Here is a 14449-nt window from a genome sequence, read left to right as displayed (position 1 = left end):
GAACCATGATTTTTTTTTAAATGTGTTATTTTTAAGTCATCGATCAACAAATAAAGATAACATATCCAAAACCACTACACATTCCCTTTAAGTTTTGTTCAACTGCTCAATTGCAGTGCCAGATGTCCCTTTTATGCCAATGTAGCAGTTGAAGACATCTGTGAAAGATAACCAGGCCAAGCAGTGTGTGTCCAAATTTAGTATGCCAAGCAGTTGCAGGACTTTCATCTGCTGAACAAACAGACCCCGCGGTTTAAGGACGCTCACATCAGAGTAAGGCATTTAAGCGCTTTGTAAAAAAATTTGTATTGCCTGAAAGCTTTGTATTTGCTACCCACCTGTGCATTACTCAGCGAATTGTTTTTCCTTGAAGAGCCATTCTGCAGAAATAAGGATTCATGCTGTCATAAGCTTGCATCTGTGAGCAATTCTTTTAAAAGGGGGCACGGATTAGGGTCATTACAGCTGCCAGTGTGTGTGGGAAAAGTCTGCCCAAATGCCTGCAAAACTGGTCATTACAAAGACTTGCAAAAACATTAGAGGTCTCCCATTTATGATTAGGAAAACATATTCTACTCTGATATTAATGCAGTAAAAAAGGCAATAAAATAAGAATGACAATGGAAAGGTAGCAACATTTTGAGGTTACATGCTGACCCAGAAGGTGAGGATAAGATGGGGTGTCTCCAGGGGCGGACTGACAACTTTCAGCGTTACCTATAATGCTACCACCTCCCCCTCACTCCCCCTCTCTGTTGGGGTCCCTCAAGGCTCTGTCCTCGGGCCCCTTCTCTTCTCCATCTTCACCTCCTCCCTTGGACAACTTATACACTCTCACGGCTTCAACTACCACCTCTATGCCGATGACACACAACTCTATCTCTCAACCCCCCACCTCACCCCCTCGGTCTCCGCCCGAATCACACACCTACTGAGCGACATATCAGATTGGATGTCGCTCCACTTCCTTAAACTGAACCTCTCCAAGACCGAGTTTCTTGTCTTCCCCCCAGCCCGGACACCACCCCCCATTGACTTCTCTATCACATCCAACAACGCCACCATCAAACCCGCCCCGCAGGCCAGAGTACTTGGTGTCATTCTGGACTCCAACCTATCCTTCCAGCCCCAAGTCCAATCTTTAACAAACTCATGCAGACTCCACCTCCGCAATATCACCAAAATCCGCACGTTCCTATCCCCAGAAACCACTAAACAGCTCATCCACTCCCTCATCATATCTCGACTCGATTACTGCAACTCCCTCCTCACTGGCCTGCCTCGCCGCTGGCTATCCCCGCTTCAGTCCATCCTGAATACGGCTGCCAGACTCATTCACCTTTCCAACCGCTCCATCTCCGCTACCCCCCTCTGCCAATCCCTCCACTGGCCCCCATTCAGTGTCCTCCACCCCCCTCTGCCAATCCCTCCACTGGCTTCAGATTGCGCAATGGATCAAATTCAAAATCCTAACACTGACGTACAAAGCTGTCCACCATTCTGCCCCGAACTACATCACTGACCTAATATCCAAATACCGCCCAGCACGCACACTCCGCTCCTCACAAGACCTCCTTCTCTTTAGTTCCCTGGTCTCCTCCTCCCATGCCCGCCTCCAGGACTTCTCCAGGGTGTCACCCATCCTCTGGAACTCCCTGCCCCAACCCATCAGATTCCTCCTCTCCTTTAGGCGCACCCTGAAAACCCATCTCTTCAGGGAAGCCTACCCCACCCCCTGCTAACCTGCCGACCTCCTCCACTCTTCCTACCACTCCATCCCCCACAGCTTTCTCCTCCTGTGCCACCATCCCCTCCCTCCTAGATTGTAAGCTCGAAAGAGCAGGGCCCTCGATCCCCCCATGTTTTGCATTCTATTGGTATTGTTTTGTCACATGTTCTGTCCCCCTTTGTAATGTACAGCACTGAACGAACCATTGGCGCTTTATAAATACTGTATAATAATAATAATAATAATGGGGCCCCCGGGCAATAGGGGATCATGGGGCCCCTGTGTCCTTGCCCAAACTCAAAAAAGCCTATGAAAAAAGTACCAGGGGCATCTCATGGGGCCCCCTACTGACCCTGGGCCTTCGGGCAGTTTCCAAATGGTCAGTCCGCCCCTGGGTGTCTCATTGCAATACACCCATATGCAAACTAAGAGAGACTCCATAGGGAGAAAAGCACTTAATGAGGACAAGGCTGGGTTCACACCTAATCACTAAGGTCTATGACGTCACAGCATGTGCATTTTTTTCACGTTGATGTGTTCTGTGTATGGCAAGCCATAGAAGAGTCAAAAAACAAAAGAAAATTCTTGGTTGTTCATTTTTTGCATCATTAGTGTGCCAGGTCCGACAACGGGATTTTTGAGTTGCGATCAAAAGTGCCTGCCTGATCCCACATGCTAGATTTTGTTTAAAAAAAACTAAACAAATGATGGCAACATCATATGCGCCATTTTTGTTTTTTTCGATCAACAAAACGATCAGTTTACGACTCATCTATGGGTGACCTAAGGCAACCTATTTAAAATTAATGGGCTGGCAATACACCAGGCAGCAATTCAGAAACCCATATTGGTTTTAATCCTTACCGACCTCCAAAGCTAGAAAAATGTTTCAGCTTGAATTCCATTTCAGCTGTTTGTGCATTATACAGAAGAAAGACTGTGGGGGGGGAGAGGAAGGAAGAAAGAAGATGGAAGGAAGTAGGAGGGAAGAAGGAAAAGGAAGGGAGAGGGAGGAAGGAAGAGGAAAAGGACAGAAGGACGAGGACAAGGGAAAAAGAGGATGGAAGGGGGAGAGGAAGCAGGGGTGAAGAAAGGAGAAAATAAAGAGGGAGACAAAAGGAGGGAGAGGGAACATAGGAGAGGAAAGGAAAGGGGAAAGGAAAGGATCCCCCATATTCTATAGGAAAGAAAGAAGAGGGAGGGAGGAAGAACGAGAGGAAAGAATAAAGGACAGAAGGACGAGGACAAGGGTAAAAGAGAATGGAAGGGGGAGAGGGAGCAGGGAGAAAGGGGAAAAATAAAGAGGGAGATAAAGGAGGGAGAGGGAAGAAAGGAAAGGAGAGGAGAGGAGAGGAGAGGAGAGGAAAGGAAAGGAAAGGAAAGGGAAGGAATCCCTCATATTCTCTAGGAAAGAAAGAAGAGGGAGTGGGAGGAAAGAAGAGGGAGGAAGGAAGAAGGTGAGGAAAGACAGGGAGAAAGGCTGAGGCAAAAAGTAAATTAAAGAGGGAGACAAAAGGAGTGAGAGGGAAAGGAAAGGGAAGAAAACAAGGGAATAACGAACAAAAGAAAGAAAGAAGGAAGGAAGAAAGGAAGGAGTGACGTATATTCTCTAGGAAAGAAGGAAGAGGGAGGAGAAAGGGTGAGGTCGTGGAAGAGGGAGCAAAGAATAGGATTAAGAAGGAGAGGAAGGAAGGGAAGAGGGAGAGGGAGGAAGGGATGAGAGAAAAAAAGAAAGACAGGGAGGAAGGAAGAGGAAGAAGCAATAAGAAAGTAGGAAATGGAAAAGAAAGGGATGGAAGAAGAATGGAGGAAGAAGAATGGATTCCTTATATTCTCTAGTGAAGAAGGAATATGGAGAAAAAATAAAGAAGAAATAGAGGGAAAGGACATGGTGAGAAAGAGGGAGGAAAGAAGAGGGAGAGCGACAGAGAAAAAAAAAAGGAAGGGAGGAAAGAAGGAAGGAAGGAAGGAACAATTCCTCATATTCTCTATCACAATACATCAACTTTAACATTTTTAAAATGGCAAAGAATACAATAAAATCCACCCATATTTCCTTGAATATCTTCTATAAAAATTCCATTATAAGGATCATGTTTTGTGAAATCCATTAGGAGGAAGTTCTGCTCATTTTTCTTTTAGGTCAGGGCTCTCCTCCACCTCATTGATTCCTGGGGTCAAACATACAGTCAATAATGTACAGTCGAGTTCTCCACCGAGGGTTCCCACCTCTGAGACCTCATCTATGCTAACTGTTCAACAAACATTGATTGTGCTGGGCTCCACCGTACAACGCCAACTGTCATGTGACTTAGAACTCATTTGTTTCATGATATGTCATCTAGTACAGAAACAGACAGAAAATCCAATTTGCGCTCATGGTTGCTGTGCAAATGACACGGCATGAGAGTGAAAAAGATTGCTACAGAAAGAGCCTTTATTTTAACCGCAGTCAATCTTGCTCTGAGATGTTGGATCGGCAAAACGCTCATTACCTGGCATGAAACCCTACAGAAAATTCCATTTCCTAACCTGACTCTTTCAGCTTTATTTAATATTAGACAATAGCGATGCTCAGAGGCAGACATGATGATTCTAAGCTGGAATCCAGATTTCAAAGAGTCTGTCTGCCCAAAATGTACACTTCATTTATAAGCAGAATATTTTGGGCTGTGTTACCCACTATCTTCTAAACCATTTTTTCAACCTTTTCAACATGTGGGTACCCTTGAAATAACATTCTGGTCCCAAGGAATACTTTCTAATATTAATTACTATATCTACAGTTCACTTATTAGTAATGTGATGGCCATGGGGAAGAATGCTCCCTACATTGGTGGTCAGCAGTATGAAAGTTCCTTACATTGGTGGTCAGCGGGAAGAATGCTCCTTACATTGGAGATCAGTGGGAAGAACGTTCCTTACATTGGAGGTCAGTGGGAAGAATGTCCCTTACATTGGTGATCAGTGGGAAGAATGTCCCTTACATTGGTGATCAGTGAGAAGAATGCTTCTTACATTAGTGGTCAATGGGAAAAATTATCCTTACATTGGTGATCAGTGGGAAGAATGCTCCTTACATTGGTGGTCAGTGAGAAGAATGGTCCTTACATTGGTGGTCAGTGGGAAGAATGTTCCTTACATTGGTGATCAGTGGGAAGAATGTCCCTTACATTGGTGATCAGTGGGAAGAATGCTCCTTACATTGGTGATCAGTGGGAAGAATGCTCCTTACATTGGTGAACAGTGGGAAGAATGTCCCTTACATTGGTGATCAGTGGGAAGAATGCTCCTTACATTGGTGGTCAGTGAGAAGAATGTTCCTTACATTGATGGTCAGTGGAAAGAATGTTCCTTACATTGGTGATCAGTGGGAAGAATGTTCCTTACATTGGTGATCAGTGGGAAGAATGCTCCTTACATTGGTGGTCAATGGGAAAAATTATCCTTACATTGGTGGTCAGTGGGAAGAATGCTCCTTACATTGGTGGTCAGTGAGAAGAATGGTCCTTACATTGGTGGTCAGTGGGAAGAATGTTCCTTACATTGGTGATCAGTGGGAAGAATGCTCCTTACATTGGTGGTCAGTGGGAAGAATGCCCCTTACATTGGGGGTCAGTGGGAAGAATGCTCCTTACATTGGTGGTCAGTGGGAAGAATTCTCCTTACATTAGAGATCAGCGAGAAACTTGGTCGTCAACGGTAAGAAAGTTGCTTACATTGGTGGTCAATGGGAAGCATGCTCCTTATATTGGTGGTCAAGGGGAAGAATGCTCCTTACATTGGGAATCAGTGAGAAGAATGCTCCTTAAATTGGAGATCAGTGGGAAGAATGCTCCTTACATTGGTGAACAGTGGGAAGAATGTCCCTTACATTGGTGATCAGTGGGAAGAATGCTCCTTACATTGGTGGTCAGTGAGAAGAATGTTCCTTACATTGATGGTCAGTGGAAAGAATGTTCCTTACATTGGTGATCAGTGGGAAGAATGTTCCTTACATTGGTGGTCAGTGAGAAGAATGTTCCTTACATTGGTGATCAGTGGGAAGAATGCTCCTTACATTGGTGGTCAGTGAGAAGAATGTTCCTTACATTGGTGATCAGTGGAAAGAATGCCCCTTACATTGGGGGTCAGTGGGAAGAATGTTCCTTACATTGGTGATCAGTGGGAAGAATGCTCCTTACATTGGTGGTCAGTGGGAAGAATGCCCCTTACATTGGGGGTCAGTGGGAAGAATGCTCCTTACATTGGTGGTCAGTGGGAAGAATTCTCCTTACATTAGAGATCAGCGAGAAACTTGGTCGTCAACGGTAAGAAAGTTGCTTACATTGGTGGTCAATGGGAAGAATGCTCCTTACATTGGTGATCAGTGGGGGGAAGAATGCTCCTTACATTGGGAATCAGTGAGAAGAATGCTCCTTAAATTGGAGATCAGTGGGAAGAATGCTCCTTACATTGGTGGTCAGTGGAAAGAATGCCCCTTACATTGGGGGTCAGTGGGAAGAATGTTCCTTACATTGGTGATCAGTGGGAAGAATGCTCCTTACATTGGTGGTCAGTGGGAAGAATGCCCCTTACATTGGGGGTCAGTGGGAAGAATGCTCCTTACATTGGTGGTCAGTGAGAAGAATGTTCCTTACATTGGTGATCAGTGTAAAGAATGCCCCTTACATTGGGGGTCAGTGGGAAGAATGCCCTTACATTGGTGATCAGTGGGAAGAATGCTCCTTACATTGGTGGTCAGTGGGAAGAATGCCCCTTACATTGGGGGTCAGTGGGAAGAATGCTCCTTACATTGGTGGTCAGTGGGAAGAATTCTCCTTACATTAGAGATCAGCGAGAAACTTGGTCGTCAACGGTAAGAAAGTTGCTTACATTGGTGGTCAATGGGAAGAATGCTCCTTACATTGGTGATCAGTGGGGGGAAGAATGCTCCTTACATTGGGAATCAGTGAGAAGAATGCTCCTTAAATTGGAGATCAGTGGGAAGAATGCTCCTTACATTGGTGGTCAGAATGTACCTTATTTGGTGGTTAGTGGGAAGAATGCTTCTTACATTGGAGGTCATGGGGAAGAATCCTCCTTACATTGGTGGTCAATGAGTACATATGTGAGAGAGAGAAGTTACTCCTTGGAACCTATAGTAACCTCTGGAGGCACCCTAAGGTTCAATTACACACTGTTTAAGACAAGCTGATCCGCACACTCTTGCACGATCCAGTGGTAAGATCTCCTTGTCTTGCTCCTAGCCCTTTGAGGTCCACCTTTGCATTTTAGATGTTCCTTCTCACCTTGGAGAATACCCACTAACTAATATAAGATATAAGAAAAAACAAAAAAACAGAGAGATTGAAACCATCACATAAAGAAGTCCCCGGGAGATTTATGAAATGGATAGGTGTTTCTTTAACTGCTACCAAAAATTTAAATGTTGGTTTTGGCGGAGCCGCGCAGGGCAAAGTAAAAGGTTCATATAAAGGTTCCTCCAGGATCTTATACTCACCTACCCAGAGTTTGCCGCTGGGATTGAAGACAAGAAAATTAGTGAGTTGAACCTAGTCAGGGCTTACCCAGGGCAGAGAATTATCTTCCCCATATGACATTGCCGGGTACATGAACACCAAGGCTGTCACAGTAGGGGAGTGAGTCCCATGATACACCATACATGCAAGAAGGGTCTCAGCCATTAAGATGAACTCCATGCTCATAATACTCCCTCAGACTGAGGGAATCTCCTGAGAGCCAGGCAGAAATAGGCAACACGTGAATGTGCTTTCCCCACCACACAACATGTGGTGCAGATGTTAGCTGTGCAAACTGCCAATCAGTTGGATGATTACACACAGACTGGTTTCTGGAGCAAATTGCACAGCACATGCAATTTGTGCATATACACAGGCAAAGGGATTCTAGGAATATGTTCTTTCATATAATGCTCAGGTTCACAGCAGAGCACAGCTTTCTTCTGGGGAAAAGCTGGAGCATGAGCAGCGAGAGTGGCAACACCAGGGGCAGACTGACCATTTGGAAACTCGGGCACTGCCCGAGGTCCCGGGGTCAGTAGGGGGCCCCATGAGATGCCCCTGGTACCTTTTGCATAGGCTTTTGTGAGTTTGGGCAAGGACACAGGGGCCCCATGATCCCCTATTGGCCGGGGGCCCCATGAGTTCTCAGTCCGCCCCTAGGCAACACTGAAGGTGGAGGATTGACTAAAATAGTGCTGCCACTCGGAATAAGGAGATCATAGGGAATTGACAGGTTCTTCTAAGTAGTGACATTGAGATGGTAAAGTTGAAGAAAGACACCAGTTCACCTAGTTCAACCTGAGAGTGTGTGTACAAGGTGGTATTAAAAAGCTTAGAGAATAGTTTTGTAACATGCCAAAAGATGGCAGCACATAGCTGCATGCACAGTCACAGGGATCACTGACCTTCATAAGTCAGTGTTCCAAAAGATATCGTCCAGTGTACATCTGGAGCTGTGCAACTGGTGTTATGGTGACCACGTGCGTTACCGCGTCTGCTTTTTCATCATGGACAGCAAGTTAGAACATAGAGCAAACATAAAATTCTGCGTGAAACCCATACACCCACGTTTCCTCACTGGTAATGATCCTCGAAATGTAAGGTGATCATCCACAGCATGCTGATGAAGTTCTTGGCAGACCTTAACGTGGTGTTCCTTCTGCTCATGGGTCAGCAGCCTGGGGATGAAATTGGCAGCAACATGGCGCATGTTCAAACCACATGTAAGGATTGCCTGGACTGTTCTGTATAACACACCGACAATGACAGCAATGTTGTGGATTGTTCTACAATCATCATGCACAAGTTTATAAATGGTTTCAACCAGGGGTGGACTGACAACTCATGGGGCCCCCGGGCAATAGGGGATCATGGGGCCCCTGTGTCCTTGCCCAAACTCAAAAAAGCCTATGAAAAAGGTACCAGGGGCATCTCATGGGGCCCCCTACCGACCCCGGGGCCCTCGGGCAGTGCCCGAGTTTCCAAATGGTCAGTCCGCCCCTGGTTTCAACATTTTTTAGGTTGAGCTCGTTGAAGGTCTTCCTGACTTTTTGTTGCTTCCAGTAAAGTTCTTCAGCTCTTGAAGCACGCGTACCACTCAAAACACCTCGAACGACTTATTGCAGCATCGCCGTAAACTTGCCAAATCACGTCAAACATCTCTGTGGCAGATTTTACCAGTTTCACGCCGAATTTCACATTTGCTAACTTCTAACTTTCTGTCCATGATGACATAACAGATGTGGTAATAAATTGATCAGAATAGCACCAGTTGCACAGCTCCTGATGTACACAGGATCATGTCTTTTTGCACACCAACCAGGGGCGGACTGACCATTTGGAAACTCGGGCACTGCCCGAGGGCCCGGGGTCAGTAGGGGGCCCCATGAGATGCCCCTGGTACCTTTTTCATAGGCGTTTTTGAGTTTGGGCAAGGACAAAGGGGCCCCATGATCCCCTATTTCCCGGGGGCCCCATGAGTTGTCAGTCTGCCCCTTGTACCTTTTTATAGGCTTTTTTGGGTGTGCTTTGAGTATGGGCAAGGACACAGGGGCCCCATGATCCCCTATTGCCCATGAGTTGTCAGTCCGCCACTGACACCAACTTATGAAGGTTGGTGTTCCCTGTGACTGTGCATGCTGTCATCTGTTGGCATGGTACGAAACTAGTCTCAAAACTTTTTTATACCACCTCTTATGTATTAGTGTGTGTGTGTTTATGTCACTAGACTTTTTGCTTTTTCTATCCATTGCACTCACTAAGAAACACCTCTAAAAGTTTTGGGAATTTATCTACACTCCTCTCTGACACCACCAACTGTGGAAGGGAGTTCCACATCTTTACTGCTTAGTAAATAACCCCTTTTGCAGTTTAAGATTGAACAGCTTTTTATCCAACTTCATTGTGTGGCTGTGTGTTTTCTTTAGAGATCTTAGATTAAATGGTTTCCTCCCAATGCTAGAGTCCCTATTTAAAGATTTGTATATTATGATCATATACTCTCTAAGGGCCAGTTCCCACTACATGCGTTTCAGTTGCTTTTTTTCTGCATCCAAAATGCACAGAAAGTAGGTGCTATAGTTGTCAATGTCATAGTTCACATCAGTGTTTGCAGTTCCAGTGCTTTCCGGTTGCAGAAAAAAAAGTACAACATGCTGCATTTTTTCTGTAAAGAACTGTACTGGAACACGGTAAAACACATAAAAAAGGCACCGGAACGCACAAGTCCCTATTTAAATTGAGGAGAAAGAGAGGGGAAAATGAACTGGAATGCATAAAAAACGCACTGGAACACTGGAACATAAAAAACGCATCAAAAAAGCACTGAAATGCTCTAAAAAATGCATACAAAAAAAGCATCTGGAAAGCATCTGGACTGCATTTCTGTAGTGTGAACCGGCCCTTAAGCTCCTCTTCTTCAGGTCCCCCTTATCAGTAGAGATGGGCTTCACACAAATGCGAAGAACTGTTTGCCCGCCGTGTCCCACAATGTACTGTGCCCTGACAGTGCATTGTGATTGGCCAGAGCAATGCACCTAACCACAGGTCAGGTGCAATGCTTTGGCCAATTATAGAGCATGATGATGTCACAAGGAGATGGAGGGACCCACCCCCCTGTGACATCATGACATTATTTAAGAACTGTCTTCATGGTGCAGCTGTCAGATGGCAGGAACCAGCGTTGAGAGCAGAGCGTTTTTTTTTTTCTGTGTCGTCGATGGGGGCGGACATCGTGATTGACGTTGGATCTACTTTGAGGGACATTTTTTTGTTTTTAATAAAGGACTTGTCAAAGACTGTCTTCTGCCATCTTTTACTATACTTTTATTTTGTGAATGGGTAGTGGTACCATGTACAGCATACTCATTCACATAGTGGGGGGCCAGATCTTGGGGCCCCCTTGTTAAAACCCCAGCCAGGGTTGTGGGGAAAAGGCTCTTGACCCCATCAACAATTCTTTTGACATTCAGCTGTCAGTGGGGAACCCCGCTGACAGCTTTTTTTATTATACAGGATTTATATAGCGCCAACAGTTTGCGCAGCACTTTACAAAATGAAGGTTGACATTACAGTTACAATATAATTTGGTACAAGAGGAAACAGAGGGTCCCGCTCGATAGAGCTTACAATCTAGGAGGAAGGGTTGAGTGATACAAAAGGTAATAGCTGTGGGCAGGGGCAGACTGACCATTTGGAAACCCGTGCACTGCCCGAGGGCCCAGGGTCAGTAGGGGGCCCCATGAGATGCCCCTGGTACCTTTTTCATAGGATTTTTTTAGTTTGGGCAAGGACACAGGGGCCCCATGATCCCTTATTGCCCGGGGGCCCCATGAGTTGTCAGTCCACCCCTGGCTGTGGGGGGATGAGCTGAAGGAGGAAATAAATGGTGGTTTACTAGGTAGAAGCAGGATAGGCTTATTTAAAGAGAAAGGTTTTCATGGATCATCTAAGGGTGGATAGATTAGGAGACAGCCAGACAGATTGGAGTAGGGAGTTCCATAGGATGGGAGAAACTCGGGAGAAGTCCTGGAGGCGAGCATGGGAGGAGGTGACACGGGAACTAGAGAGCAGAAGGTCTTGGGAGAATGGAAAAGAGTGGATTGGTTGATATTTTGAGACCAAGTTGGTGATGTAGCTGGGGGCAGAGCTGTGGATGGCTTTGTAAGTTGCTGTTAGCATTTTAGCTGAAACATGAATGAATGTTTCGCTACTAAAATACCTAATGACGTAATAATATAACTCATGCCGTATTTTAGTAGCTGAGCGGTATCTTACCATATACTCAGATGCGGTAAGATACCGCTCAGTAAATTGTCTCTGTTCGAAGTTTGCGGTCAAACTTCGGCATGTTCAACCGCGAACCGAACATTGGGGTGTTTGGCCCATCACTATGTATCAGCTTTGTAGCCCTTCTCTGGATCCTCTCCAGTTTCAGCACATCCTTCCTGAGGTTTGGTGACAAAAAAACTAAAAATCGGTCTTTCAATAGGCCGAAGTTACCACCAACGGTAAAAAAAAACGGCTAATTTTCGTCCTGTCTACGGCCGGTATTTAATTACTTCTGTCCCTGCAGAGAGCTCCGCTATTATATTTGACATGAAAAAGTCTTGCGGTTGCAACAATGTATCCATTTGTATCCATTCTGGATACAGATGTTTTTATTTGGATACAAATAGATACATTGTTGCAACCGCAATACTTTTTCATGTCAAATATAATAGCGGACTGGAATTCTTCTTCTTCTTTTTCTCCTTCTTCTTCTTTTTCTTCTTCTCTTCCTCTTCTTTTTCTTCTTCTTCTTTTTTCTTCTTTTTTTTTTTCTTTTTCTTCTTTTGCTTCTTCTTTTTCTTCTTCTTCATCTTTTTCTTCCTCTTCTTTTACTTCCTCTTCTTATTCTTCTTCTTGTTCTTCTTTTCATCTTCTTCTTTTTCTTGCAGGTCACGGCTCATGCGCAGATTTTTTATCAGTAAAAAGATTTTTCCAACTTTACCGACTAAAAAAATTTGCCAAAATCCAGAAAAATCCAGAAAAACAGCCGACCAATTAACCTATTAACGGTGCAAAAATCTGCCGATTTTCGACCCATCTATGGCCTGAATTATAGTCTTTATCTCTTGAGTAAATCCCATTATTAGTACATGATAATAGTCTGATGGCCTTGTTTGCTGGGCATTGCATGCTATTGCTGAGTCTGTCATCCACCAGGACTCCCAGATCCTTTTCCATCCTCGATTCCCCCAGAGGTTCTCCCCCTAGTGAGTAACTTGCATTCATATTTTTAGCTCCCAAGTAAATTACTTTACATTTTTCATTATTAAACCTCATTTTCCATATAGCTGCCCCCTCCCCTATTATATTGAGGTCTTCTTGTAAAGTCACATATCCTGCTGTGAAGTTATTACCCTGCTTAGTATTGTATCATCTGAGATTTAACTATTTTTGCCAACCACTATATCGTTTATATCCAAGACTATAGTAATGAAAGAAATACTGAACACTTGTGAGAGCAATTAAACTGGCCATACACAGCTCAAATTCTGACCAATTCCTGATGAACTGCATAAAATTTGAGCTGTGGGTGTTATCACCATCCATCTCAACAAAAGTTGATTCAAAAAATCAAAAGAACCTCGTTGTCCAAATAATGACTGCATCCAACCAAATTCAGTTACCATTCATGTATTCAAACAACCATGGGTGCTGCAGCTGTCTGAATACAATAGCCGGCAAAGGAGATTCCTCTGTTCATGTTGTTTAGTGTGGATAGGACATGGGGGGGGGAATCATTTGACATTTAACCCCCCTGGCGGTATTCCCGAGTGTAGCTTGGGGTAAAGTTTCAGCCCCACAAGCGGTAACCCCGAGCTACACTCGGGAATACACTGCAGTGTTGCTCCGGGATCTCTTCTGCACTTACCTTGTCCTGCACTCCTGCGATGTCCCCCCTGCAGTGTCCCCGGCAATGTCCTCCAGCCGATGTCGGTATCTGTCTTCCGGGTTCCGTTCCCTGCGACGTCGGGACGTACGGGGGACCGAACCGGCGGGAAATTCGAAAATGACAAAAAGTGACATTCACTAAATTCACTAAAATCACATAATATAACATTCCTGTATCAAACCATTTCACATACATTGTGTCCCGAGTGCTTTGTCCTGCGCCCTGCCTGTATTTTTACTGTTCTTTCTGCCTGGAAACTGAGAAACGTCCATGGCGTCCAAAAAGCGTCCCTTTAGGTCAAAAGCGGTTTTAGACCGGCTAGAGAACAGCGATAGTAAATCAGAACCACTTGCAGAATTGAGTGATAATGATTCGTGGGGGAAATTCCTCATCAGACACTGAAAACGATTCTGCGACTTTGCTCAGTGATGGGCGAACTTGGCGCTATATTTCACATTTCAGTGTTTTTGGTTTGATTATATTATTGAATTACATTTATTATTATTATATTATTTTTTATGATTATTTATTAAATTATAATTTATGATTTCGTGTTTCAAATTTTAACATACCCGGGATGTTTACTAGACTCTTGTTCAGACAGATTTCAGTGAGTTATTCCTAAAAATTACAGGCCTACAATAAAAAAAATACATATTTCCATGCAAAAAAATGTACCACTTTGAGCACAGAAATATGGACATAATCAGACCGCTAGGGAGGTTAACCATGCCAATTTTAATTTTCTTAATTTCAGAGCCAAAGTCACTAAGACATTGTGGGATTGATTTACCAAAACTGGAGAGGGCTAAATTTGGTACACCTGTGCATGGTAGCCAATCAGCATCTAACTTCAGCTTGTTCAATTAAGCTTTAACAATAAAACCTGGAAGCTGATTGGTCTCTATGCAGAACTGCACCAGATTTTGCACTCTCCAGTTTTGGTAAATCAACCCTTTTGGGGTTTCCGATGCTTTAAATGAGTGAGTCTTTCTTCTGATTCTGGGAAGTGAGATGGTTAATGACCTTCACAGCGTTTTGAAAGAATCGCAAGAAAACCTTCTACTTCATCTTTTTCTCATAATACCAGCAAATCTACAAAATCATTTTCTGGGATGATTTCCGTAAACTATTAAAAAATGTGCTGAGAGGTTTCTGGCGTGCGACACACAAGGAGAGAAAGAGAAAAAAATTCTACAAAATGTCCAATCTGTCCCAAGGACAAACGGCTTTCTCCTGCTTGACTGTCGAGGTGCA

The sequence above is a fragment of the Staurois parvus genome, unplaced genomic scaffold (genome assembly GCF_062004578.1).
Source record: "Staurois parvus isolate SC_StPar_1 unplaced genomic scaffold, SC_StPar_1.0 ptg000095l, whole genome shotgun sequence".
In the NCBI taxonomy this organism is placed as follows: Eukaryota; Metazoa; Chordata; class Amphibia; order Anura; family Ranidae; genus Staurois; species Staurois parvus.
This window is presented reverse-complemented; position numbering follows the sequence as displayed.